Raw genomic sequence first — 13,209 nt, forward strand, 5'->3', positions numbered from 1 at the left:
GTCTTGACCGGCGTTACTTGTGTGCTTACATATATTGCGTCTTGTTTGCCTGTTTTGTTTTGTCTAATTTTCATGGAGATGCGCTCTTGGGCACGCAAAAGCAGCCTCGCATGCTTAATAGCGTCCTGGAGCCTCGACCGTGGGGGGAGTCGTAGTCGCTGAAGCCGGTGAGCAACAAGACGCAATGGCCTCGTCGCCTGTGAGCCAAATTGCAGCATTGTGCCGGATTTTAATGGCTCAGCTCGAGGACATGACCACCGCTTCACGCATAGGTCATGAGCGTGCGCAGCCCGTGGCAGTGACGAAGCTTGTGTTGGACGTTCATCGTATAGCGACGGTCACGCCGGGAAATTGGTCACTGATATTCTGCATGATTTGGCGCTTTACAGGACGGTTTCGGGTGTCTCGAAGCTTCACTTGCTCGAACGAGTCTTGCCCGTTGCTCTTCGGGGTACCGCGGCACAGCGGCTGTGCCTGCAGCCTCCGTTCTTGTCCTGAGACGAATTCGTCGCGGCATTCCGAGCAGTGTTCCAGCCGGTAGACTACGACTACCCCGTCCGACGCTAGCTCCAAGCCCGAACGCCACACCCAGATGAGAGTCTGCAAGAATGTCTTCGGGCCATGCAGGAACATGTTTGGCGACGGTGCCACCCTCGATTCAGGCCCATATCTCTTTGACTATTTATTTTCCTCCCTTGAGGAACATGTGGGCTTCGGCCGGGAAATCAAGGTGACACTATTTTTGAAGCAACACCACGCTCCGCCACCACCCGCTGGCGTTGCTCCCGAGCCGGGCTGTGCCCGGAGGGAGACAAATATTGGGACAGTACTATCGTTCTGCCCCCAACCACGAACTTCCGTGTGGTGGGAACGGATAGAGAACTCTGTTCTCTTGGCCCCATTACCGGAAACTCTGAGCGGTGGCGGGGGCCCTGCACGACCAGGAATGCCCGCGACGACTTCCCCTCGCCAACACCCTGGTCCACTTCCTGCGTCGGGCAACAAAAAACTCTGAACCCCGAAGGTCCCTATCCTGCCACTTATAGGCCGCAGGCACCGAGAGGGTGCAGGCAAGACGCATACCAGGCTGGCTCATGTTCAATGACGGCCTCGACTCAGCGTGTTTCCACCCAGGGAAGCGGCTGCGGCCCGTGGCATGAACGGGCTCCCAAACACCGCCAAAGGCCGAAATAATTGAGGGTCAGCAAGTGTTCATCTTTCTGTTTTCGACATAGAGCGCACTAGCTCTGCTAGCTCTTGTCCTGCACCATGTATCAAGGTACGTGTTTCCGACACGGAGATATCCTCACTTCTAGATACTGGTGGCAGCTCATTGCAGTTGGCATTTTCAATTTTTGCCAGACGCGTGAAGTGCAACTCGCACAATGTAATACGCGCTTGAGACCTGCTAACGGAACATTAATAACAGCTCGAGCTGCGATGCGTCGCAAGCTGTCTCTCATGAGCAAGAGATGTCGACATCGTTTTATTTACTTCCCGGCAGTACCCTTGCTACTGGGTCGTGACTTTATCGCTCGTGAAAACATAGTGTTGGACTTGGCAAACGGCGGCTTCTGAGTTACGTGCGCTGGTGATTTGCGTCAGATTGCTCCGGCTTCTGTTTCGGTGCCTCGGCCACGTTTCTCCTTAACTTTGCTTTGCCGTCTAAGGTACTGAAAACTGTCGAGAAGTGCACTTTACATATTGAAGCGCTATCACGCTAAAGTCTGTATGTGAATCTAACCTGGAGCGGCCAGTGGTGAGCGTGCGCTGGCAAGCGTGGCCGTCGTCTGACCTTAGGTTTCGCGTACTGCGAGGTTAGTTGGCTGTTGAAAAGTAGTCTAAATTACAGCGACCCAACGGCTACGTGACTGATAAGCAAGCGGCAAATGTTTCTTGCATACACGGCTGGCCGCGGCCGAGCATGATCAGACAATAGTCGGCTTCATCCTCAGCAACATAATTCTTATCTAAATGGGACACCGTATTTTCACGCTTTCCAGCCTGTTTATTAAACTGCGCAAATAAATATTCGCAGTAATAATACAAAGAAGCACACTGATCTCCGCACCCTTCTTGGCTGATGCCAGAGATTGGCCAAAAGCAGCAGAGCATGGGAATCTGCTATAATACGAAATAAAGCGTCCACAAATGAGTGAGGTGCACGCTTCTGTTCAAAAGATAGCGTTTCAGAAATACGATACTCATTAGTGGGAAATTTGAGTCTAGTTTTAATTTCTTTTCATTTCTCAATATATAAGCTGGTGCGGACAATCTGTCTCGTGCGGCACAATGGAAACGGCGAAAAGCATGGCGCGACTGCCTCGCTGATCGGGTGATCGCGAGAGGCAGCGCGTAGGTGAAGTGTGGGCGCGATTCACAGTAGCTCACGCAGAAAGACATCCGCTCATGCAGCGCTTTGTTTACATATGCGGTATCGGCAGACGCGCTCGCTGCATGCCATCGGTGAACAGACGACGATGCACTACAGTGACGCCATCACGTTGCGGTCGTCGTAGTATAGTCCGTGTTGCGCGGAACTACAACTTTCTTGTCACGCCTTCCTCCACCGCTTTATTCCTCGCTCTTTCAATGCTACCGCCGTCTTTCATCTCCCGCTGCTCTCCTCATTCGCTCCTTAATCTATTGTTGTGCTCGTTCGCTCGGTTGCGCCGAGGGACGACGCCGACGCGAAAGGCAGGAACGGGCGAATAAGAGCTGGGCCCTAAAAGGCGACTTCGTGTTCCGCTTGCGAGCTCCACGCGGCGCGAATGACTGGAAAATTTGGCTGAGATGTTGACATCAACCTATGCTATCCGCGAAGTGTGCTTTTCGCCAAGCCCGAATGGTGGTTCAGGACCCTTTTAATTTCTCGTCACAATAATAATACAGCGCTGCAAAATATTTTCCCTCACCTCTGGTCAACCCAAGCAGGCCTTCTACAGCAATGGCTTTTTACAGCTAAGTTATGCGCCAGAGCATGCTGAGACCTTCTTTAATTACTGATTTCTCCAGTACTGGTGATTTTCAAGGTCAGTGCAATTGTTTGTCGCATTTTCCCGCTCGTGAAGAACTGAAAATCAATTTCTGTCATGCGTGGTATATTCCTGTGTATTGTGCAGTGCTCCAGTGCTTTTTCTTATGCGTCCCTCTGAGAAGAGCCAATTCATGAATAAGCATTGCGAGAAGATTGCGTAGTCATCAATGTGCTCTATTTTGGTCGTTATTCCAGATAACACGCTATATGCCAAGGAGGACTTGCTGTACGAAAGTCCCGATAGCAGCTGTGGTGTCATTAAGTTTTTCCATCATCCCGAAGGTAGGTATTATAGCAAATTTGTGGCTTTGCTAACACCCTAATCTGTTCTCTTTACTCTATTCGATCACTTTGTGCAGAAATGTAACCGCAATAGGATCTTGATGAACCAAAAGTCGCAAGCGTGCGACGAAACTGGCGTGGAGCAGAGACCAGAGGAGTGATGCCTGAGGAGTGTTCAAGGAATGTAACGGGTTTTGTCTTAGGAAGAGCGGCAGCAGCGAGGTGTAACTAACGTGCCACCGAAGCTTTGCAACAAACTCATGTAGTTCTGCGGATAAGTGCTCTCGGTACCGTGAAATAGATGCGTCAGTGACGCCATGTCACTGAGCAAGTGTTTGAACGTAATACCGGTTTACAACCAGCTTTCACAATTTACGCGGCGATTCTTATAATTCATATTCTTCTGATTTTTACAATTAGTGCAAAGATATAAGTGCTTACGCAAAATATAAAGCCACTGCGCCGAGTAGTTTTGGTGTGTGCAGCGCGTTAGAGATTGCGCACTACTGGCTACGGATTGCGACAGCCGAAGACGTTGAATTGTCGCTCGCGATGATGACACCGGGACTCGTGAGCTTTGTGAATTAACTAATCGGAAGAGCCAACCCTGTGCTGAAGCTAAAGAAGATAACGTCGACGTACACGACGGTAAAAATTAATCGGGTAATAGGCGTAGATTATAATGCGACAGCCTTATATGCCCCATGAAGCGGAAAATCCGGCGTCTGGCGTTAACATTCGACTCTACCAAAATCCACGTGATCGAGTGATGACGTCATGTTCCCGTCGCTGCGCCTGCTGCGGCTCGGAGTGCGGATTGCCAGGATCAACAACCACGGCCCACGCCCACGAAAAATTGACTCTGCCCAATTCCAAAATTGCGTTCACCCCCGTTCAAAAACGATCTCGCACACTCCCAAAATTAACCTGGTCCACGGCAAAATTAGGGTGGCCCACCCCCAAAATTTACTTTGCCCAATTCGAACACATCACCAAGTCACGAGTATCGCGCGGAAGAGTCATACGGGTTTCGCATTCAATGCACATAAGGAGTCTAAAGGGCCTTTGTAACTTTTATCACTGTATTTTGCCCATTCCTCTCGATTTTTCGTCTTCATTATTCACTAATTTCTTATGTCATTTGTGTCGTACTTCACACGCAATTACGAAGACATCCTCTCACTTAGCGTCGACACTTATTTGGTCGTTTCAGAGACCACGTGAAGCGATCGCGGAGATGTGCAGTCTACAGTCCAATGTGGATAATTTTCGATAATATTGTCGTGGATTATGACCCTATCGTTAGTTTTACTTACTCTGCGAATAATAATAATATCATCGTGTGGGCACTGTCGAGGCCGCCTTGCAGACACCATTGCCTCAAGCGTGCTCTGCTTACACCAACTGCAATTGCTAATTTCTCGAAAGTGTACGGTACGGTGGCTTTGCCGCAGTGGTATGTTCACCGTATGCGGTTCAACTCCATCGTTTTAACCACTCGGCCACGACTGCAAGAAACCTGTATGCTGTGGGGCACCCTTTAGAGCAGTATAATGCCATGTGGTCACTCTTTTACTGCACTGACGCTAATTACGACCCTACTGGTAATTTCACCTACCCTAATACTAATACCCACATATTCTCTTATTGAAACTTGCATTGTCATACATCTTGTGACTCGCCACAGAATTGTGCAAGTGCTGTTTTTCAGTGTACGTGGTTGGACATACTCCGTTACCAGTTACGCCATACCCGTGTGACGTCAGCAAGACATAAAGTCTTCAAAAAGCAACATGACGCCACCGTCTCGTCGATAACCGAGATGCCTCGGAACAAGAAAGTCTGTTTCTACGCAGAGGCAGCTTCAGGGCTGGTGTTAATGTAAAACTTAAAATTTCATAAGAAAGAGCGCACTAATATACATAGAAAAAAGTTGACAGTCACTTTAGCATGCGCTAAAGGAGGTCAAGTCCAAAGCGAGCGCGCTCACGGCAGGTTCATTACATTACTTAACAGTTTGATTAGAATGCGCTGTTGCTTCTTGTTACTTGTTTTCTCCCACCCAAGACGTAGGTTCGACTGCCTAAACTAACTTTACCTTAATTGTTTTGCCATAATTAGCACCAAATCTGCCGGATTCGACTCCCACCAAAGATTGTGGGTTCTAATGACTTAATCACCTATACTTTAATTAACAGTGCTCATTATTTATTTTCTGCTTAAAATAATAGTAAGTGTCGTGGGTTAGAGTGTCGACCTTCACGATGTTAGTTGTAATCGAACATGGAGGTCTCACCGGTTCACCCACATCTCCATCTTGGATCGTAGGTTCCAGTGCCTTAATCAACTTCCCGTTAATCAACACCAAATATCGTGGGTTCGACTCTCGACCTTCACCATGTCAACTGAAGTCCAGCTTGCACATATCGCCAGTTCACCCATATCTCCAAGTGGGTTGGACTCCCACAAAGGTCGAGGGTTTGCCTCCCACCAGAGGTCGTGGGTTCGAGTGCCTTCATAAACTTCATCCTAATAAGCTCTATCTTAAATAACTTCTCCTTAATTAACACGAAAGGTGTGGGTTCGACTCTTGACATTCACGATACCAATTGAAATCCAACTTGGAGATATGGCCGGTTTGCCCGTATGCCCAAGGTGTTTCGACTCCCATCAGAGGTCTACCATTTGACTACGAATGCCCTAATTAACTCGTACGGGTGCGAGTAGTACGAGTGCCCTAATTAACTCTGTTAATGAGCTGTCCCTCAAAATAACTTCATCTCAATTAACACCGAAGGTCTTGGGTTTGACTTCCACCAAAGGTCGTGAGTTCGAGTGTCCTAATTAAGTATATCTTAATGAACTTGCCGTAACTAACGCCAAAGATATTTTTTTTAATTATGGGGTTTTACGTGCCAAAACCACTTTCTGATTATGAGGCACACCGTAGTGGAGGACTCCGGAAATTTCGACCACCTGGGGATCTTTAACGTCCACCTAAATCTAAGTACACGGGTGTTTTCGCATTTCGCCCCCATCGAAATGAGGCCGCCATGGCCGGGATTCGATCCCACGATCTCGGGCTCAGCAGCCCAACACCATAGCCACTGAGCAATCACGGCGGGTGCCAAAGATGATGGTTTCGGCTCCCACTAAAGGTGAAGGATTTGGCCACCAGCTATAGTGGCATAATGCCAGACAGTCAAATTTTGGCAACACATTTGTTGTCCCATAAACCGTCTAAGTTTCGGCCTTAATAGAAAGAAACAAGAATCAACGCCATCAAATGACATCAGCCATAGGAAACTCCAGGAAAACGCAGGCGGGCCTCTGCAGCATTAGCGAGCTTTACTATGCTCCGCAACGACAAAGGAGTAATGATGCGCACATCTACTAAATTGGAAATAGGCAATTCACATGCATTTTCCCGGGAAGAAATTGCTACACGTTCGGCAAGTCTTGGGAGTAGGCTAGCTGATACACTTTCACAATTAGTGTAGGAGTGTGCGTGTCTATCCTTTCGTCCATCTTATTTTCTGCTTCACACTTCAAGTGCACTTGCGTCGGATATGTTGCGCGAACGTTTGCAGTTGAGTTCCGACGCGAAACAGCTCTGGGCTAAGCAAAAAGCATTTCGGAAGAATAATTTCCTGCTGAAGGCTTGGCGGCTTTGGCAACAGCACACATAAAGCATCGCAGTTCAGACACCGTGGTGACATCATGATCAGCAGAAGTATTGTGAAGAAAGACATTCAAATAGTTGCCATGAGTTTTGAGTTAGACAGACATAGGGAAGAGCATCAATGAAATTATCTTTACTTGCGCGTTCGGCACGTAACCTTTGTGTTACTGGCACACCAAAGAGAGGAAGAGAAACACAGACGACCGAAGATACAAGCAATGTGCGAAAAAAATACACGTGCAAAGTAGATGAGCAGGAAAAGAACATGATCAAAATGCAAAGGAAGTAGAATTGGTAGGTCGTGAATATTATTGGGTCCCAATCGCATCACCTGAGCTCATGTCGCTGTCACATTACAGTCGCACCGGGATAGCATAAAGAACTCCAACTTATGCAGCTTAGGGTAGTGAACCAGACGCGCGTCTGGTTGACCTCCCTGCCTTTACTCTCCTTGATTTCTTTCTCTCTCTTTTACTGCGCTAAGCAATTAGGCACTAGAATTCTATGCAACATGACACAGAAGCTTATTGGCGGATAAATAAATTTTTAAAATCTCACAGTGCCAGTGTTGGATGTCTGTGACCCCGTTAGTTTTTCATGAACGTTAACAAAAGTTCTGCAGTTTTTCCCTTTCGACATCATAGCAGGTTCACATGTACAGTGCTCACGGAATGAAACGCGTCAATTTAGGGCTAAGTAGTGCGCATACTTTCGTTTCAACCGGCTGCAGTTCGTGTCACGTCGACGTAATTTTGGCGCGAACGCGTACACCGGAGTCGTCGTCACGTTTGGTGACCAAATTCCTAGCGACATGACATGGTGCTCTCGCGTACTTTGCACATATGTAGGGCTCTATTAAATGCTCCGTGTCCTATTTCATTCCGTGAGCACTGTACAACACGTGTTCTGTAGTCCCGGGTACATAGCACGCCCTCTAGTGCTGAGTGACTGCATACAACGTTAAGCATACACCTACAGCGCTCAAAGGTTGGATGTGCCGTCATAGAATACGTTTCTACCTCAACGAAATCAGTGAGCCAGACATTTGCCGAACGAACGAATAATGGTAAGTTCACAGCAAAAAAATTATGCTTCTTAAGAAACGGTAAAGTGTCATCTACGAAAATACATCTAAAAACTAACGCAAGGAAAAAAAAAGAAACTGAGAAAAGTGCAGAGTTTAGTGCCAACAAAAATCAAGACGGATGAGCCCTACGTATGATTTCGCACGGTTGTAGCACACTTAAGCTTGTCGTCTATCAGGTATCATCGAAAACATGAAACAGCTCGTTTCGTTATTCACCTTATACCTGTGCAAAGTACCCACTTGTTGAGCAATGGGGGAACACTAGTTCTCGTCGTCCACAACTGTCCAAAGGTCACGTGAGTGCGAGGTGGGTCCGTCTGATAAACAAAGGCCTGTCCCACTTCAGCGCCAAAAGGGCGCCAGCAAGGAAGCGGTACTTTCTATCAGTAATTGTTACGATGCTACATTTTTTTAATGTTTATATTGCAACGATACCAACGTTTAAGAGGGGTTTCGGATCTCCATGAAAATTTTAAACTGACTCTGTGCAATGCTTTAAAATAAAAAGTAGATGCAAATTGCACCAAAAGCGTGCAAAGAAAGGGCGAGAAGGGCAGCGGGCACACGTACACGAGCTCTCGGTTCAATGACATTTATAGAGATGGCCGAACTTTCTGCTCTGTTGCCCGTTCAATATCATTTCAAACGTTCTTCACGATAGTCGCAAGATGAACTGTTTGTATGCTAACTTCATTTGCTGGCAAGTGTATAGAAGTCAATTCTCAGCGAAAGTTCTCACTGTAGTATTTTTTTCTTTTGCAGTCATCAGACTTGACCTACGAGTGAAGAATTCTTCGATAGAAACGGGACGCCATACTATCTGCTTCCAATATTTTCTTCAAGCGGTTAAGTACTACCAAAGCAAGCCTCCGTACCCGGATATTAAGAATAGGACACTCTATAATTCTTCATGTCAAGCAATACTTAAATCACTTAAAAGTGGATGTTAACCGACATAACCATTACGTTTTAGTATGCATAAGAAAACAGGAGCCTGGGACTAAAGTTTTTGGGATTATTATGACTTTTCATTTTTTTTCGCTTTCGTTTCTGGCTTGCGCGTTACCGCGTACGTTATGTAGTATTTTGTGCGCCATCGAAACAATTTCTTATTTCCCTTTTTTTAAAGCGGTTTATGTTCTATTGCTTTTCTTTCTGCAAATTTCAGCGTGGTTTCACGGCTCTGCCAACCTTGCTCGTTATACTGTTTTTGTATAAGCTATTTCCTTAGTTTACTGCATAATTGAAGGGCAATACGAAAAAAATACTCCAAGGTACAAGAGTAATTAAAAGCTGAAGCTTCTTTTCATCAATGCCTTTTTTTCGTTTCTTTCACGAATGGGACATCACGAACGGAACGAATGGACAACGTCTTCCCCATTCTTTCAATTCGTTGTGTTCCATGTACTGTTGCTATGTTTAGCTATCAGATTTGCTAACCATCAAAAGTTTTCCTCTCAGCTGTTCGGTGATGCGCCTTGCTTGCGCTATGTAACACTGCGCATAGTAAGTAAATAAGAAGGTTTTAAATGCTAGTAGTATTTTGCTAGTCGATGTGTTATCGTTTATTTGCGGTCCAGCCTAACCATTCCCTCCTCTAACAGCACTCTTTTCGCAAAATCGAGTGATACGTAATGACATAGTGATACCGTCATTGAAGTTGCTTTTAGGATGGCACATGCTAGGGCCTCCTTCGCATCCTCTCCATAGCTGGAAGCCTCTACAAGGGAGAAATGAAATTCTGGGGCTCCAAGTGCGAAAACCTTGACATGATTATGAGGCCCACCGTAGGGGTACTCCGGAATAATTCTGTCCGCCAGGTTTTTTTTTTTTTAACGTGCAGCCAATGCACGTTGCAATACATCAAAAGCAGCGTCGTTCTTTTAAATAATTTCTGAGTGTGGCTGCCATGAGCTTTTCCAAACTCGCCGCAGACTGTAGAACCACTTTGGTAATCAGTGGCTGTCGCTGTAAATAACGCAATATTATATTTTAAAAGTATCAATTGTGTTTTCTGCAAAACACAAGTCCTTCAGCACAATGCGTTGGCGGGCTAGTTGGTGCGAATTCATGAATACTTTGTTTAGCGCCTTGTCCTGACGTCTTTCTTGTGTCTGTTGTTTTGCGCTAAACAAAGTATACGAGTCCTTCAGTTTTCGCCGGAGACACAGCAAGCGGTCGATGCTGCGCTAGATCTCAGGCCAAAAGATATGTTGCAGTCGTATGTCTACACTTCTAAGGAAGAGAAAGAACAATGCTGAACGATTCCAAGCAGAAAATATCATCATTGAACGCCTTGTGTGGTGCCGGGCATAAATGTGAAACGAAAAGCTACAACGAACAGTCGGGCAACAGAAGAGCGATGTCAGACTTTTCCTAATTAAACTCAATGTTCTCGCCAATGATACAAGAAATACTCACTAGGAAACTGCCATCGAAGTTAAGAAAAACTTGAATAAAGGGCCAACTAAGCCACAAAGGTTCTCACGAGAATCTTTGCAAGCCCTGAATGCTCTATACCGTAACCTTCAATAGAATAGGCTAGCTTTTAAATCGTCTTCATTAGGTTTTGATGAGTGTTTCTGCTCTAAACTATTCATCATCCGGCGGAAGAAAATGGGAATTTAGTTGGGTGTCAGGGTGGAAACGTCATTGCCATGTAGACGTCCAAGTTCTGCATTGGAGGGAAAGGCAATGGAAATAAATCGTTGCTCCCATTGATGACTCTCATTCCTGGCAGTGAGATAGAGTTGGGTGATGCTGAAGAGAAATGCGGGGACAATGATTAATTGTAGATTTGTCGCTAGTCTAATGGGCAGAGCGTCGGACTTCTCTACTTCTCGAGCCGTTTTGGAAACTAAATGTCGGAGTACCAACTTCTGCCACTGAGTATGCGACACAGGATATCAAAAGCTCTTAATTGAACCTATTCAACGCCAACATGGATCACTGGGTGTCTGCCACTGGATATCGCACACCTCTTGCGTGAGAAAAAAAATATCGACAGCACCCATCTGCTGATAACTTTGTATGGTAATGCGTTTAGCGATACTATAGCGACACACGTGTTACCACAGTCGAAACGCCTTATGTATAGGTTGTGCACTTCAACGGGACTTTTCTTGCGAGCGTCCGTGTGAACACTCTGCGCCACCTAGTGGCACCGCCGTGAAGCTTGCGCGTGGCCTTCGAAATGCATGGCAGGCAGGTACGTGAGACCGCTGCAAAACGCACCATGCTCCAGCTGGGTGAGTCTCTGGAGCTTTGTTTTTGCCTCGCTGCGCCATCTAGTGACGCTGCCGAGAAGTCGAGGCGAGGTCTTCGAGACGAGAGGTGCGCCGGTGCGTGCGAATGCTGAGGATTGTTCACTCGATGACCGCACACCGCGCGGCATATGCTCAGTGCATTCGTGGCACAGCTCGCAAAAGCGTTGGCGTGAAATGTGTTAATCGAAAAGCGGCGCATATCACGTGCATGTGTGGCGCAGTTAGCTACAGCTGTCGTTGAGATGCTGTCGTTGAGGAACCCCTGTGAAGTTGGTTTGATCATTCCCACCATGTAAGCGATTTAAAAATGTTTTTAATGATTCATTCGGCTGGTTGGAATGCAATGGGCTTCCTCTCTCATACTTCCGAGTGCACGCGCCGCGCCACCTAGCGGCACCATCATGGAGTGCGCGGACGAGGCATGTTCGATATTACGGAGCATCGCCGAAGTTAAAAGGATCTGTTTTGTCATTTTGTAGCAGTAGATTTCCAGTGCAAATTACCTAGTCACATAAGTTGCCGTCAAGGACGTTCACTTAATATCGGCAGATTCCCACTGGTGCATGACCAGTCCCTCAAGTCAGTATCAAAGAGGTTCGTTGAAGAGGTCCGCCGCATGGTATTCAACCCTCTTCGCTGAGCACAGACGCCCGATGCGCTACCCAATCGGCATTGGACTGCCCATACAAACAGGCTTGCGGGTAAACGGTTAAATAAATCGGTAGGTAGAATGACAGACAGACAGCCCCAGGAACGTGCGTGAACTACATAAGAATACTAACGGCCTTTAAAAAGTTCTTTATAGTTCTCCCATTAAGGGCGGAATCGAATTCGAAACATTTATATTCACACAACCTTGTCTGAATATATATTTGCACACGTGCATCGTGCGGATTTCGCGGCGGCAACGCTACACGGCGACGCCTGGAGTCTGGCATCATAAACGCCTCCTACTTAACGCATTTCCGTAGTTGCATTACGGTGTGTCGGTACATTGTTTCGAAACTAATCGCATAAACGCTGACATTCATCGTGAGATGAGTTCCGCCCTAACAGACAGATCTTGGGGAACAGACAGCGAGGATCAACAGTTGCCGTGGAAGAGGACTATTGTCCGAGTAGATCATGGGCCTCCGTTTTGGCAGGTTATGACATGACGTATTGAACAGGAAAGGCAGTGGTGTCTGAAAGCCCAGCGCGCAAGCGATTAGTAAGTTAAAGAATTTGTCTGAACATACCGATTCGAGTATGCATCATACGAACTATGCATATCGCGACATCGACAAACGAGCTGTCGCCTCTGGTAGTATAGTATACCAAAACTGTAAATTAAGACGCGCAAAGATGTCCGTGTGAACAACACGGTATGCAACGAACAGTTCAAAAGAGTAGATGAACTTGTTCGCTGTGGAATCCGTTTGAGCTGCATAGTGGGAGGAGCTGTGGGCTGTCGCCTGGCGTGCCGAAAGGCAGATATTTGTAACCAGGACTACACGCTGAAGGAGAAACCAAGAAAGAATCCTCACTCAAGTCCTGAGTGTTGTGGATTGTGTTGGGAGCAAAAACAGATATTAGGTAAAATATAAGTAACATGCGTAACACTGATGCGATCTGTCGCATAAGCATGCATAGTGGAAGACATGAACCTAAGTGGTTAGAGATTAATGCCTAACAAAGGAAGGAGCAGGTAAGTGCCGCGTTGAAGTCGCAGCTCCGACGTTCTGCCCTGCAGGCCTGATTCATCGCCCAGAGGATTTTCAGTGTTTCACTTCCAGCAGCGCTGTCACTTCGACTGGTGCCCTGGACTGATCACTACAGAAGTGAATGAGTCCCTGCGAAGTGCCCACCCTAAGTA

The 13,209-nt window shown here is 46.7% G+C and overlaps 1 long non-coding RNA gene across 1 annotated transcript in view; it reads left to right on the forward strand.

Moving 5' to 3' along the window:
• Positions 1–9,397, forward strand: part of LOC126534351 (uncharacterized) — a 32,654-nt gene extending 23,257 nt beyond the window's left edge. Inside the window, exons 4-5 of the long non-coding RNA XR_011895696.1 lie at positions 3,233–3,319; positions 8,851–9,397. This is a non-coding gene — a long non-coding RNA (uncharacterized lncRNA). The remainder of the gene's footprint in view (positions 1–3,232; positions 3,320–8,850) is intronic.
• The last annotated feature ends 3,812 nt before the right edge of the window (positions 9,398–13,209 follow it).

The sequence above is a fragment of the Dermacentor andersoni genome, chromosome 7, assembly GCF_023375885.2.
Source record: "Dermacentor andersoni chromosome 7, qqDerAnde1_hic_scaffold, whole genome shotgun sequence".
In the NCBI taxonomy this organism is placed as follows: Eukaryota; Metazoa; Arthropoda; class Arachnida; order Ixodida; family Ixodidae; genus Dermacentor; species Dermacentor andersoni.